Source organism: Malaclemys terrapin, chromosome 1 (genome assembly GCF_027887155.1).
Source record: "Malaclemys terrapin pileata isolate rMalTer1 chromosome 1, rMalTer1.hap1, whole genome shotgun sequence".
Lineage (NCBI taxonomy): Eukaryota > Metazoa > Chordata > Testudines > Emydidae > Malaclemys > Malaclemys terrapin.
The window spans coordinates 237,763,252-237,778,506 of NC_071505.1; the positions used below are offsets into that span (position 1 = coordinate 237,763,252).

Sequence of the window (15,255 nt, forward strand, 5' to 3'; positions counted from 1 at the left end):
ATTGCCTCTCTTTGGAAATGTCTGACGAAGCTTAAGGCAGTCTCAGGAAGGAGAAGACTCAGAAAGAGCACAAGAACTGGCAGAAAATGAGTATGAGACAGTCTTAGCTCGTGTGAATCAATGAAGCTCCATTGAAGTCAATGGAAGTATTCCAATTTACATCAGCTGAGGATCTGGAATAGCGTTTCTACTTAAATGGTATTTTTGGGCAGGCTCTTCCTACACATCACTAGAGCAGCTCCCATCTAAATTATTTGCGTTTGAGTATGGAAATGCAAAATGCCATTCCGGGTTGAGAAATTTCGCTGAATTTTAGCTGTCTACGTAGTTGAAATTCAATACAGATTGACTAGTGCTCCCACCTATAAGCATTCAGATTACCTGTAACTGCCTGTTTTCTGATCTGCCAATGACTTATATATCAATACTTGGTTCAGAACTTGAATTAATTACCTGACTGTGACTTCCTGGGACTGCCTCCAGGCATTGCTGATTCATAACCAGCACTGATGCAATCGGATTAATGAGACGGAGAGAGAAAAAACACTTAGAAATATGCTTTTTATTTGCTGTTTTCTGTGGACTTTCTTTCTGAGAGTTTTTCATTCTAACTCTACCTAAATAAGGCAAATAGCATGTGGCATGCACTGCAAATGGAAGACCGGCTCACACACAGCTGCATATTTGCCATAGAAATGTTTGATTTTCCTTTAATAGAGAAAAGATAGTGATTATGATAGCACAGGAGAGCCAAATCTTTTATTCACACTTACAACATGCATGGCAACGAATGAGTTGTCCCACACCACTCTGGGAATGGGTCTCAGTTCTTTTCAGGAGGAACCACTTCTAGTGTAACTTGTTCAATCCTTTGCACTCTTGACACTCTGCAGTCTTTCAACACCAACCAAGGGAAAGCTGAGTGATGTCAATTCTGATGGCGACTTTTACTATGTTGATATCTGCCCACTTGGAACTATACTGAGACCACTTGTACATTTCACACTGATCACTATACAGCTGGTGGTTGGTTTCTGTCACCTGGGCTTAGTTTGAGCTATTGACCTACGCATAAAAGGCTCCAACACTAACATACAATTCAACACCCATTTAAGTCAACTGGGCGTTTCCCTTTGACTTTAGTATGAGCTGGATCTGGCCTCTGAAGCTGGATAAAAAAAATCATAATTTTCAAAATTTGATGAAAGATTTCACAAATTTTTACAACAGCCTTAGCAAAATATTTTTGCCATTTTTTAACCAGTGCTGTTCATAAGTCAAAACAAATTCTCTGAGCCACTCTGTACTGTAAAAATGTTTCATTTTGTATATGACAATTATCCTGTCCTTTGGGAGCAGAAAATTTTAAGAAGGAGAAAGCCATTTTTCACAATAATACAAAGAAACAATAATCACTGATTCTCCACAGTCACAATACTCAAGCTATTTACCTCACTTCCCTCTCACACTAAGTCACTTATCATTCTCTGTAATGGGCAGAAAACAATCTCCTTTCTATACATTGCTGACCAAAATAGGACACAGTATTCCAGCTAATGCCTAACCAGCACCGAGTAGAATGGTATTATCACCTCCCATGCCTTGCATGCTATGCAACCAAAAATTGCATTTGCTTTTTTTGCAACAGCATCACATTGCTGACTAATGGTGAGGTTGTGATCTACCAGATCCTTCTCAACAGTGCTGCTGCCAAGCCAGTTTTCCTCATTCTATATTTATGCATTTGGTTTTTCTTCCCTAAGTATAGCACCTTACATTTGTCATTGCTAAATTTCATTTTGCTGTCTATAGCTCAGTTCTTCAATTTTTCAAGATCCCTCTGAATTTTAGCTCTATCCTCCAAAGTGTTAGCAACTTCCCCCCCCCGCCCTTTAGCTTCGTGTCATCTGCAAACTTGATCAGTATGTTCTCTATACCTACATCTAGGTAATTAATAAACAACAAAATATTAAACACTGGAACCAGAACAGGTCCCTGTGGAACCCCATTTGAGACCTCCTTCCATTTTGACATCATTCTATTAATAGTTACTGTTTGTTTGCGGTTGTTTAACCAATTATGTATCCACCTAATGGTAGTTCTGTCAAACATGTATTTCTCTAGCCTACTTATTAGAATGTCATATGGGACTTGCTGAAGTCCTGGTATATTATGTCCACCACATTCCCCACATCCACCAAATCAGTTACCCTGTCAAAGGAGGAAATCAAGCTGGTTTGGCATGATTTGGTTTTGGTAAATCCATGCTGGCTGCTAGTAATTACCTCTTTCATCCTCCAAGTATTCACAAATTGAATGTTTTATACATTGTTCTAGAAGCTTCCCAGGTATCAAAGTCAGGCTGGCTGGTCTATAGTTCCCTGGCTCCTCCTTTTCCCCTCCTTTTAAAGATGGGCATTATGTTAGTCCTTCTCCAGTCTTCTGGGACCTATCCTGTCATCCATGAGTTTGTAAATATTATTGCCAGTGGCGCCGAGATTTCTTCAGCACCATTGGGTGAATAGCATTCAGACCCGCTGATTTGAATTCATTCAAATTGGCCAGAAGATCTCTGATGTCTTTGTTACTTATCCCGATCTGTATCCCTTCCCCTTTATTGTTATCATAACTTTGCTAGTTGTCTGGTCACATGTTTATTTTTTGTGAGAAGACTAAAGCAAAGTAGGCATTGAGCAGCTCTGCCTTCCTATCATCTTCCGTTACCAGCTCACCTTCTCCATTGAGCAGCAGATCCACACTGTCCTTGATCTTTCTTTTTCATCTGACATTTGAGAACCCTTTCCTGTTGTCCCTAGCATTTCTTGCCAGCTGTAACTCATTCTTTGCCTATCGTTTGTTCTCTTTCTCACATGTGGACAAACAATTCCTATGACGTATCCCACAAATATAGAACACTGATAATTTAGTCAGCTTAAAATTCAGTGGTTAATAAGGTTGAAAACCATGTGCTGCTGTAGATGTTTGTTAGCAATGCATGAGTGTAATGCAAGTGTCCTGCTTGTTTCTCATGTACTGTATGTTAACATTTAAATGCTGATTGCAAACAAAACAAATACAAACTGGAGCCAGTTACAGTTCTGATTAACATTATAGTTTGCAGTTGTTATACAAACACTTAGGAGGAAAAGACTGCAACATCAGTTCTGTTGCCAGGACAAGGCAAGGCCATGGCCAATCCAGTCCAATCCAATCCAAACCATGAATACAGTATGCAGTTAAACAGCAAAAGGGCAAATCAGAAAATACAACTATATTGCCTTTTCCCAAACACTGCCAGCCCAATCTGGTGAGGTTCTGAGTGCATTCTGAGGGAGCAAGGAGGTCTTCTGAGGAAAAAAAAAAAACTTGGTGGGGGAAGGGAATTAGAAAACTAAAATTACTTAATGAATGGATATTGCATAGCTACAGTGGGAACTAGCATTCATCAAAACTCGGAATTTCCATTCTGTGGAAAATACTGATATTTCAAAATGTCCTTTCATCCTGTACAAGAACAAAAAGTTGAACTTTACAAATTTACCACAAAATGAAATTTCAGAATTTCCATTTAAAACAAAATATTGAAAAGGCCTTATTGAAGTACTTCATTTCAACTTTATCATTCATTATTTTATGTTAGCAATTGTAAGCAATGATAAAGTAGAATCTGTGTTCACCTTACTGAAATGAAATGTTTTGATAATTTTTCATCCAAGGTTTCAACAAAATTGTTACATTCCCACAAAATATTTTGATTTAAATTAGTCAGCATTATTTATTTACTTATTCTGGGGAGAGAGAAGGGTGGAAAGATGTACCACTGAAAAATTTTTGACCAGCTATCGTGTGATATTATTTAGACCTTCTCCGAAACTCCTGGAAGTCTATGAGAGTCTTACTATTGACTTCAGTGAGCTTTGGGTCAGACCTAGATGAGTTCATTTCATAATTCCTAGTTAATTAAAGTCTGTTGTAAAGTCTGTGAAGGGATTTGGTTAGTAATTCACAAAGTTAGTTCCTTTTCTTTTCTTCTCCCACCCACAAAGTAATTCTTTTAATCCTCATTGGACAGTAAGCTAACACTTTTGCTTCATGTGGCCTGAATATTTTTCAGTTTCAAAAGTCACTTAGTTCCATCTGAACCATTTGGGACTTTAGCGAGCTGAATCCTGGCTCATTTTCTGCAATGTCCCAAGCAGAAAGTCCAAGTGAGGCTCATACAGAGAGTGGTGGTAACTCACTGCTGTAAATTCAATTGACTGATTAGTTTGATTAATCTGCTGTGAACCTATTTGTGAAGGTCTGATTTCCATGCCTACTCCAGCTACTAGATTTTGAGCATTATCCATTTTCTGTGAAGCTGATCTCAGAAGTACTAGTTTTTTAATGTGAGCCTGCATTTCTAGTAGATCTAACTATATAGCCTGTTTTATTTCAGCCACTGACTCCTACACTTTGTGAAACACTATAGAAAGAGAGTCAAGTTTACGATGAAAGACAATTCAATTGCTATACAAAAATTTTGATATGCAAACTGTCTAATTGTCCTATTTCTTGTATGGACAAGGTTTTGCAATTACATAAAAATGGATGTGATATTTGCAGTAAAACTGTGAACATTCTTATTTCTTTTTCTGGCAGTTCTCCCATCACGTTGGAGTGAGATGGGAGAGTCTCCTTTCACTTTTGCAAAACAATGTGATAATCAGCTGGGTAGATTTGATAATATAGACTTCACTCACACCAATAAGGAACAACAGCTATATCCTTGACCACTCATTTTGAAGAGGTGAAGCCTAAACTTGGTACGTCCAGACTACCTGCCAAATTAGCGGGTAGTAATCGATCTATTGGGGATCGATATATCGGGTCTCGTTTAGACGAGATATATCGATCCCCAAATGCGCTCCCATCGATTCCGGAACTCCACCAGGGCAAGCAGCGGTAGCGGAGTCGACGGGGGAGCAGTGGCCATTGATCCCATGCCGTGAGGACCCAAGGTAAGTCAAAATAAGATACATCGACTTCAGTACGCTATTCCCGTAGCTGAAGTTGCGTATCTTACAGCGACACCGCCCCCCAGTGTAGACCAGCCCTTATAGAAACAACTGTTGAGATATTATTGGCTTTGAGTTTTTGCACTCAGTTCTGAAAATAGGAGAAAACTCAAGAATCTCTCTTTAATCCTTGTCACTGTTTCAGAAAACCACCCCCAATGATGGCATTGTTCTGCCCTGGCAATATTTACAATTTCACCAGCTAAAAGTGAAAACCTGCGGACGCATTTGATGCCCCTACACTATAATTTCTCATATAGTTCAATCAGTTCATTCTGGGTGCAGGCTGATGTGTCTTGTGCTATAGCTAGAGTGCTTTCCAAGCTGGATTTCAAATATTGTAATTCCTGTGATTCACAAGAATTCATACAGCTGAATGGCTGTCACAGTAAAAAAAGACCATCTCCCAAAATTCATAAATGAGGCACTAATCTAGGAAAATTAAGTTTACATGTAATTGTACTTGCACTGTTTATGTCTTTAACTGAACATATATTTCAATTAATGAGATCATATATAACATGATACAAAAATCACAGTAAAAATCTCTCCTTTCAGTTCTTCTCCCATCTGGATTCCCTTTCTCTGCCTCTGTATTTCAGGCCCCTCATCTTTGCCTCACTCTCACAGATTCCCTCTATCTCTATCAAGTCTCAAGCAAACACTTTCCCACCTCCAACTCTCTGGCCCCGATCACTACTTCTTTCCACAGGTCCCTGCCATTAATTCCTCCCACACACTTCAGCATACACTTCTACTTCAATCCTCTCAGGCCACACAAAACCTACTTGTTCTCCCATCCTTCAGGAACCCACTGTATCTCTGCCTCCTTCCTCTACTTGTGTTCAGTTTTGCATGGGCCAGTTTGTCAATTGCCTGCATGCAAAGAGTAATTTCTGAACATAACTACTGTATTTATGTGAATCTCACCATGCATACATCCAGATTTTGTGCATCACAATAAAGTAGGAGATAATTTATTAAAACGGAAGGAAATGTATCTCCAACATGGTAGAACTTCATGAAATCTGCGCCAAAAGTTACCCAAATATTTCTTTCACTTGGAGATAGTTTGTAAAAGTTTATTCTCCATTAACTTCTTTCAAAGATATGTCAGCACTGTATATACTGTACCGCATATAAGCAGTGAGTGTGAATTGGGTCCTTTCTACTACCGTAATCAACAACAACGACAACAATATGCTGACAGAGAGGGTCCATAGTGTCAAATGTCCATGGCCACATTGTATGGATTTATTCTAGTGTCTAAAAGGTCCACAGGATTATCACTGATATGGTGCAGGCAGGTTAAACATACACACCAGCATGGCCATTGCCAGCCAATGGCCAGGCACTGTCTCCCCATGACCTCAAGGCTGATCTTCAGGGCTCAACGTGCGGCGACTTTATCTCCAAGATGGGATATATGACCAGAAAGTGCCAGGCAGCAGTGACCAACAATCACTTCAATCCTCTCCAGGCCAGCTCTCAATAGTACATCCCCATTACTGATAAAATCAAGCCATCTTATCCCCAACAGTCACTGCTGGCAACACATAATAAATGCCTCCGGCATACTGATGTCTTGTTTAACCAACGTCCGTATTTCAGATCCAATAAAGAGGATTTGAAGTACACGGGTTTGATAAGTCCATATTTTTGTATATAATTTCACCTTCTTTTTACTCCAGACCCTATGCAGGTCTTTCATAGCCAAGTATATTAAACTGATCCTCTGTCTTGCTGCACCCATTTGATGACTAGTTACTGCCTAGATAGATGAAATCATCCACTACTTCCCTGGTTTGTCTGGCAGCACAGATTTCTTGTATCACAACTTTTGCGGTGACATTCTCTCATTTTTGTTTTGCCCAAGACACCCTTAGCATAAGGGCAGCTGCCATGTGTTCAAAACTCTCTAGTGTGTCTTTAAGGTTGTTTGCATCCTGGCTGAAGGGGATGGTATTATCCATATAATCCAGGTAGGTAAATTGAACCAACAGATATACCAGTACTCGTGGAGATATGTTCAAGAAGCCAATCCACTGGATGGCAGAATCAGGCTGGAGTCAGGACACCGCCCTCCTTTACCCCGGATCTAATGTAAAACCTTTTATACCTATGAGTCCCCCATCACACCTGTGCCCCGAATCATTATGTAGATCTTGAATTAACCTCAAGAGGATGTCAGGATCACCAATGCCTAATAGGGGCTTTCACAGGGAAGCTCTAAAGACATAATCGAAGGCTGCCTTCAGCTCTACATATACTACTGATAAAATTAATTTTTATTAGCATCTGTAGCTTTCTCAGTGGGAGCATAGGCTACAATGATGGACAGTCATCCATGGCAATACATCAACCTGGCATACACCAGTCGATGAGAAATTGGGTGCCACATTGAGAGTGATTTATTAAAGGGTGAAGAGAGGACAAATGCTACCCCATTTATGTGTTTGTTTCTTTGAGTACAGTAGACTTGCATCCTTCACAGAATGTTGATCATTTCTCACTAGTCTTTTGGTTATCCCAGCAATTGCAATGAGGCATCGTTTCATCTCTTGGACTAATGAAACCCAACCTCATTTAGGGTTAGTACATTCCAGGTGGCAAATCTGGTGGAGTCTCTCATATCAGTCATGGACACTATAGGCATTATGGAGGTTAGCCTAAAGTGTGAACCATGTTTTATTGGATGCCCCTTGATTCAGTCTACCTCCTTAGGTAGAGGAGATGTAGTGTGGTGTTTTTGTTTGTGGATACCAACCCCCTCTCCTGAACCCTTTCTGCATGAATCAGATGTTTCTGAGATTGTAACTCATCTGCCTTCCCCAGCGTTTGGGGAGTATTTTTCCTTTTTCACTTTGTCTATCATTCACCTTTTCTCATAACCCTGAGCAGGGCCCCTTATCAAATACTACTGGCTGGATCTAGTCAGAATCGAGGCTTGCTTTGGTTGGGGGTGGGGGGGACCACACCCTGAAGTAGCACAGCAAATACTGCTGCCCTACCCACTACCCAATTATCCATTACCATCAGGACTTCATCCATATCATCCTTTTGATTAGTGTGGTATGTATCTGACTGCATATCCTTTCTTTTATTAACAAATATTTTTCTTCATTATTGTTGATTGTCTTCCTAAACTTGTTTCATTTTTATGGTAACATTTAAAAGAATGTGTATTCTTTGTCTTCAGACTATCCTGGCAACATTAATCTCCAGCCAAACGATGATCTTAGACCCAGAGTTCGAATGCTCATTGTACGGTGGGATCTTGGTCTATCTCATAACAACAACAGGGGTCTCTTGCAAAATTCAGATCTTGACACAGATTTTGAACACCTCCAAAATTCAAGGGTGTTCAGATCCAAGGATATAGCCTTGCAATTTATTCACACAAGGTCAAATCCTGACCTCATTGAATCTAGCTATTAACTTAAATGGGACTAGGATCAATTTATAAATTTAACCATAATTTAATGACAATTTTCTATAAAAGAAACTGTATAATCCTGAGGTTGCCCATTCTGATTTCAGGCTCAAATAGGAAAAAACCTGATACATCCTCGTGATTGTTTTTAGAAACACTCACACAAACAATCCCTTAAAATCATCTGCCCATCTGCAACACCAACAAAACAAAACCAGACACATTTCCAATGGACTGAAAACTTGCCAAATGATATGTTGGATCTTCAAAGTATACTTGGTTCACACTGATATTATATTTCATTATCAGAACAATATGTCTTCTGGTGATCTTGCAGAACATATTGGAACGATGAAGTAATACTATGGAAAAAATAAGTCTTTTTTTCTTTTCTAATAAGTGTTAATAGTGTTGGTGACTGTCACTTATTTTTTTCTGTCTAGTACCTCAACATGTGGGACATCCCATACATTAAAAGCAAACAATATATTACATTAACATGTTCACAGGCAATACAAGAATCCCCTTCCCTGTTCTAGCCTAGACCATTAAAAAAAAAAAAAAAAAAAAAAAACCACACACACACACTTTAGACATGATCCTTAGTCAAAAAATGTTTGACCAATCAGGATGCACCTTGCTCTGTGCAGATAATCTTTGGAAAGAGGTTTGCAAATAACCTGAAAGGCTGCAAAACATTTTACAAAACTGACGGAGAAAAACAAAGTTTAGAACTGGTCAAAAGCAGACACTTTAGTTAGACTCATTAAGCTAAGGGTGAATAGCTTTAAGTTCATGTATTATGTAAAAAGTTCTCCAAAGCTCAAGCTGTTTTCTATAGCTTTAAAGAGTAGAGAACAGCTTTCTGTCATCCAACATGTAGACTGCATTTCTGCTGGATTTGATAAAAATACAATTAAAATGTTGTACAGGGGGTTAAGCCAAATTGGCCTGCATCCTAGAACCCACTCCAAGCAAAACCTTGAGGAATATACTATACATAGAAAAGGGTTGTCCTCTGGGATTCCCTCCCACTTTCTTTAACCTGATATTTTGCTCATCCTATTATGCGATTCCTCAGAGGAGTGAAACACTAGATTGACTCATTAAGACTCATCATTTACAAGATGTTGACAAATGCTGGCATTTATCCTGTTGTCATAATAAATGTGAGAAAATGACCACTTGGCAAATAAGTGATTCCATGAAATTGCAAAATACAAACATACAAGGGTCTGTGGTAATGTGTTGATATTGCTATACAGCATCATTATAAAGATGCTTTATGTATTGTGATACAAAAATTTTAAAAGAAATAACTGAGTTTTCCCTAAGAAGAGGTTATAATGAATATTTTTCATGCATTTTAATAGAGCTTTCCATCCAAATATCTCAAACTTTAATTAAAAAATTGAAAGTATGAATGAATGTCTCACAACACTGCTATTAAATAGCTATTATTAGGCCCATTTTACAGATGAGGTCAATAGGGGCTATGGGTGCTCTAAGATTGTCAGCTCTTTGGGGCAGGGACCATCAAGGTACTTTAATTATTATGTATGAGTACAATGCCTAACACTGTTTGGGGCCTGTAGTGTGATGAATCTGAATCCTTCCTTCACTGTTAGATGTAGCTTAGGGCACAAAAAAGCATCACCATCTCCGGAGAAGTAGCTGACTGCTTTTTGTCTAGTCCCTACCCTCTGACCTCTCTGGTTTGGGTGGTCCTTCTAGGGGTTAAAATTCCTGCTGGCATAGCTCTCCGTGTCATTGGGATACACAAACCTCTTAAGGTGCTATTTCCAGAGAAGGCCTACGTGCTACTGCTATGCAAATGGTAATAACATTAAAATAATATTAACAATAACATTAATAATAATAGTAATAATAATAACTATAAAACATTTTTGAAAACCAGGCACTATCTGTCTAAAATCATGGACTCAAAAACGGAGGCAGCCACAGTTAGATGACCATTTTGAAAATCTGGCCCGACATCTAGCTTTTTCGACATCTGTTCAGAGCCGAAGTAGAACCCAGATAGCCTGTCTCCTGCCCTGAGTTTTGGCCACATAACCAGAGACAATCATTTAACAAACCTAAAAAATGTCCTGTAGGGAGAACCATCTTTTTTCACACTCAATTTCATTATTTTCATTTTTTTTGTTTCTTGCAGTACTTTTTATTATGAAGGGCTTTTTGTTTGTGTTGTGTTTAATAAAAACAAAGGAGTAAGTGAGACAAACAAGCTTGACAGAGACACACAATACAGCCGGAGATACAAGGCTAATTTCTGCTCTGAGGTACATACTGCAAATGTGAATGTAACCCATTGGTCAGTGTGTGTTACTTATCTCCCTCAGTGCCTGTTGAAGAGTCTGTTACAACTCCCATCTGGAGATCCTGGCTCTTTAGCGCAAGCTACAGAGACACATGGTTTTATCTCTGGAGGTCTCTAGCTGTCATATAAATACAAACAGAATTTGTCCCATGTTAGTTAAACAATGTCAAATCACCAGGTTTCTCAGAAGTGAGGTTCATATTGTGATAAACCAGAGTAATAGATTGTGGAAAGAAATAGATAATACAAGGAAAGAAGTACATGTGAGAGGAGGGTCTATGTAAAAGTAACCCAAGATGCTTTTCATTATCATGTGTTTATTAATACACTCTCACCAGTTCTTTCTTGTGAGATTAAAAACAGTGATAGTATTAACAATCAAAATCAAAAGTAGAAATAACCTAGTTGCCAAGAGTACTGAGGCATGATTGGTTGGTAGTTCAATTTGTCTACTGTCCTGCTTTAGTAGCAATCTGCCTGATACAGCAGTTATCATACAAAAAATGTTATCATACAAGAATTGATAGAATTGCTTTTCTGTTAAATCCCAGAACTTGCATTAGTCAAAATTCCCATAGTAGGCAGGAGTTCAGAGCCCAAGATGGGGTGTAACTCAAAGGTACTCTCTTTCTTCAACTAAACTTGCAGTTATCAGTCTTTCATCAGGACTTTTTTTAAAAAAAAAATCACAGACAGTATTTTGGCAACACCTTTTGGAATAGGCATCTTTCTGCCCACACATTTGGCTGAGTTGTCTAGCTGAGATCACTCTGTCTCTGCTTCTGCCTCTCATCAAGCTGGAAGCTAGCTTTTTTTGCCTCCAAAAAGTCTACAGGGATATTCCCAGCAACAGCCTAAATCCGAAAGTATCTCAAAGAAAGAAACATTTGCTAGAAAATTGAGAAAAATCATAACAAATCAAATGCAAGCAACATAATATCATATCTACTATGACATCTGGGTAACAGAATGGCTAAAGGGACAAAAATCTTGAAGTTAACCTTGATTTAAGACACCATACATTTATCATCTAGAGTGCAGGTGTCTGCCTTTCTCATACCTCTCAAATTACCAAGGACCCACTGTGGAATGCAATGTGTAACAAAGACCCAAAATAAACAACAAAAAAAGCACTCCTGAGGGAAACTTAAAATGCTGTGGAATTATGACGGGGAATACCAACCCCACACTTGAGAGGATAATGTTAATGAACTGCTCTGGGCCCAAGAGACCACATGTCCTCACCCCTGCTGGGCATGCTCCCTGTGGAGGGAGCATTCGAAAGCAAGCAGCTCAACTCAGTCTGGGCTGACTGAGGAGGAGAGCAGATGGGTGCAGCAACCTCCTGTCGGGAAGCTGCCAGGATTCCAAGCTGCCAGGATTAAGCCTCCTAGCCACGCTTTGGGAAGTCAGCTGACCACAGGAATTGATGGGGATGACCCACTGTTGCCAGCAAAGGAGACTTTGGAGACAAATCAGAGGAAACACTAGAGGGATCCCATGTCCAACCCCGGAGATGATGCTGGAGGGACTGGAGCAAGGGTAGAAAGTGACCCAGCGAATGCGCTTGGGGTTTCAGGATCTGAACCCTGTGTCAGGGTCCACTGTTTCAAAGGGCCCTGGGTCAGATCCCGGTGGAGTAGGGTGGGACTGGGTTCCCTGACTCTCACTAGTGTGGGACACTACCTTGTGATATTGCTGCTAGGCAAAGTGGCCCTTGGAGGCTCACTGTTAAGCATTATATCCTGGTATGTCACCATTAGGGGGTACTGTTGGCCCAGAGCACTCAACCAGCTCCTGACAGAGAACCATTAATTTAGGGTAAATAATTCTTTCTAAAAGCTCAGTTCCATAATTCTGAATGTTTGTGATAAATAATGTTCAATAATAAATGTGAGGGGAACACCATATTTATGTGGGCTATAGGGAACTTTAGGACTCAGATGGGTGATGTTCCTTGACACTTGGGACATGTAAAGGTTATGGTCCTCCTTCAGTCATCTGCTCATCATCTGAGATTTTCACTTGTATCAGAAACTCTCTCAGATATACAGTTGTTACTTTGATATTTCAGCCCAAACATTCTTTATTACCACTTTAGACCCAGAGTAATCTCTCCTATCGGCATCTAGGCAATGACATTTTCTCAGTCACAACGCCGTGGTGTGAACTTATCACACTGCTTCCTTTTCTGTGCACTCTGCTGTTGTATTTATAGTGTTTTTAATTGAGTTCTGGACTCCCAAGCTGCATTTATTAGACATGGAGCAGATCAACACTTGTAAAGACACAATTAAGTCACAGCCAGGTGTCAGCTAGTGCTTTCCTCCCCGCTGGTTTCTCCTCTGCTGAGTACAGTCCATTAACATTTCCATAGCTCTGTTTGTCCCACAGGGGAGTGTTAGGAGTCCCACCCCCAGGAAGTTCTGTATTCCTTTGCTTACTTGTTAGCTTAATCAGAGTATGGGCTAACTTCCTACTGCAAGATCCCCTTCCTATTTATTTATATTAGGCTGTGTAACTTTTCAAAATATGATTATGTGTGCAGTGCTGGCTCTACTGCCAGTCAGTGAAATGTATATGCTTTGGGCTTGGCTTACCCTAGGTAAGACTCACGTACCCCATTGTGTTCCACGGAGCTCTACAAGATTTGCTCCAGTGTTACTCATGATATTATGCGCAGATCTTCATAAAAACAATCATCCCTCTCCACTGTTGCACACTTTGAACAGATGTGAAATAATTACCAAAGGGCCATTGAAATGGTCATAGTTTTTCATGTTAACACACCACAGAGATCAACAGGGGCAACTCATACCTTTCAGAGCTAGTGTTTCAAGCTATCTGCAGACTCTGGCAGAAATCATTGCTTTGGTTACCTTCCATTCACATTCATATCTTCTCAACCATATGTACTAGAGAGTTAATTTTTTAGAAGGGAAGCTTAGATGATGCCATTGTGAAAAATGTTCTGGCTCACCAAGCCACTGAGAACCAGGCCCTTTTGACCCCGATCCACACTTAAATTCATCACCTTTGCAGTAAAATCACCTTTTCACAGAGTAAAGACAGTTTTCCAGGATAATTGCAAAGCAGGGACCAGAAATGTTTTATTGAACCCACAAAAATGCTACTCTCTTTTATTATTTATATATATATTATTTTTTCCAAATATAACAAATGTACCATAATACCAAATTCATCATAATACATGAAGTAAATAAAGAGGGTTAGGATTAAGAGAGGACAGGGGAAGCAACATATCTATTTTCAAGTTCTACCTTAATTATAAAAGTCAGCCTAAATTGTTTTGAATTTTTCAGGCATTCCCCTTCTGCAAAATGCCAGTCATTCATTTGCTGCCATGTCACTGAACCAGTCATCAATGTCTGGTGGGGATTGACTTTTCCATTTTTGCAGGTTTCATTTGTTAGGGACCAAAACTGTATATTAGAACCACACTGTTTTGTTACCAGGTAACTACAGGCATCAGAAATATATCCAAGAGTGAAACTTAAGGGGTAGGGCTCCAGCTTAGTATCAAGGTAGCCCTTTGACCCAGCTTGTATCAGAAATTCTTGATACTGGGACACTCCCAAAACATATGAGCTAATGTAGCACCACGGAAGTTACAATTACAATAGCAGTCAGCATTTATGAGGCCCATTACCATTAGCGTATGTGGGGACACTATATTTGAAAAAGTGTTTTTTGATAAATAAGCCTACCCTCAGATCGATAGTTGCTTTTTTTAACATTAAATACATTTGTATTGCATTGGGTCAGAGATAGTTGTGTATCCAAATCTCTAGTCCAAACAACTCTCAGATTACTCTCTTTTTTTAAAAAGGAATACTCTCTGGCCACGAGCATTTTTTCACATACCCCTGTAAGGACTCAAATTTGCTTCTATTTAAGGGTACGTCTATACTTACCTCCAGGTCCGGCGGTAAGCAATCGATCTTCTGGGATCGATCCCGGAAGTGCTCGCTGTCGACGCCAGTACTCCTGCTCCACGAGAGGAGTACGCGGAGTCGACGGGGGAGCCTGCCTGCCACGTGTGGACCCATGGTAAGTTCGAACTAAGATAGTTCGACTTCAGCTACGTGAATAACGTAGCTGAAGTTGCGTATCTTAGTTCGAAGTGGGGGGTTAGTGTGGACCAGCCCTAAGTCAACAGCAAAATTCCAATTGACTTCAGTGGGAGCAGGTTCTGGCTTTTTGTGCCCTAATGATGTACCTGAAACAGATGTTCATAACCACACACTTATGCATGCTCATTTGTGTCTCATTATTAATTCACACAGAGTCTTCTTTACTCCAATGTACTCTGCTTCAAGTAACAGCTACACACATCTTTGATTTCTTTCTTGAAGTCACAGATTTATTTTGCAAACACCTGTAAACAAAAGACAATGAATAGA

General features: G+C 39.7%; 1 long non-coding RNA gene across 1 annotated transcript in view; it reads right to left on the reverse strand.

Moving 5' to 3' along the window:
- Nucleotides 1–13,966: 13,966 nt before the first annotated feature.
- LOC128830669 (uncharacterized) overlaps nucleotides 13,967–15,255 on the reverse strand; it is a 54,967-nt gene continuing 53,678 nt past the window's right edge. Inside the window, exon 3 of the long non-coding RNA XR_008443639.1 lies at nucleotides 13,967–15,230. This is a non-coding gene — a long non-coding RNA (uncharacterized LOC128830669). The remainder of the gene's footprint in view (nucleotides 15,231–15,255) is intronic.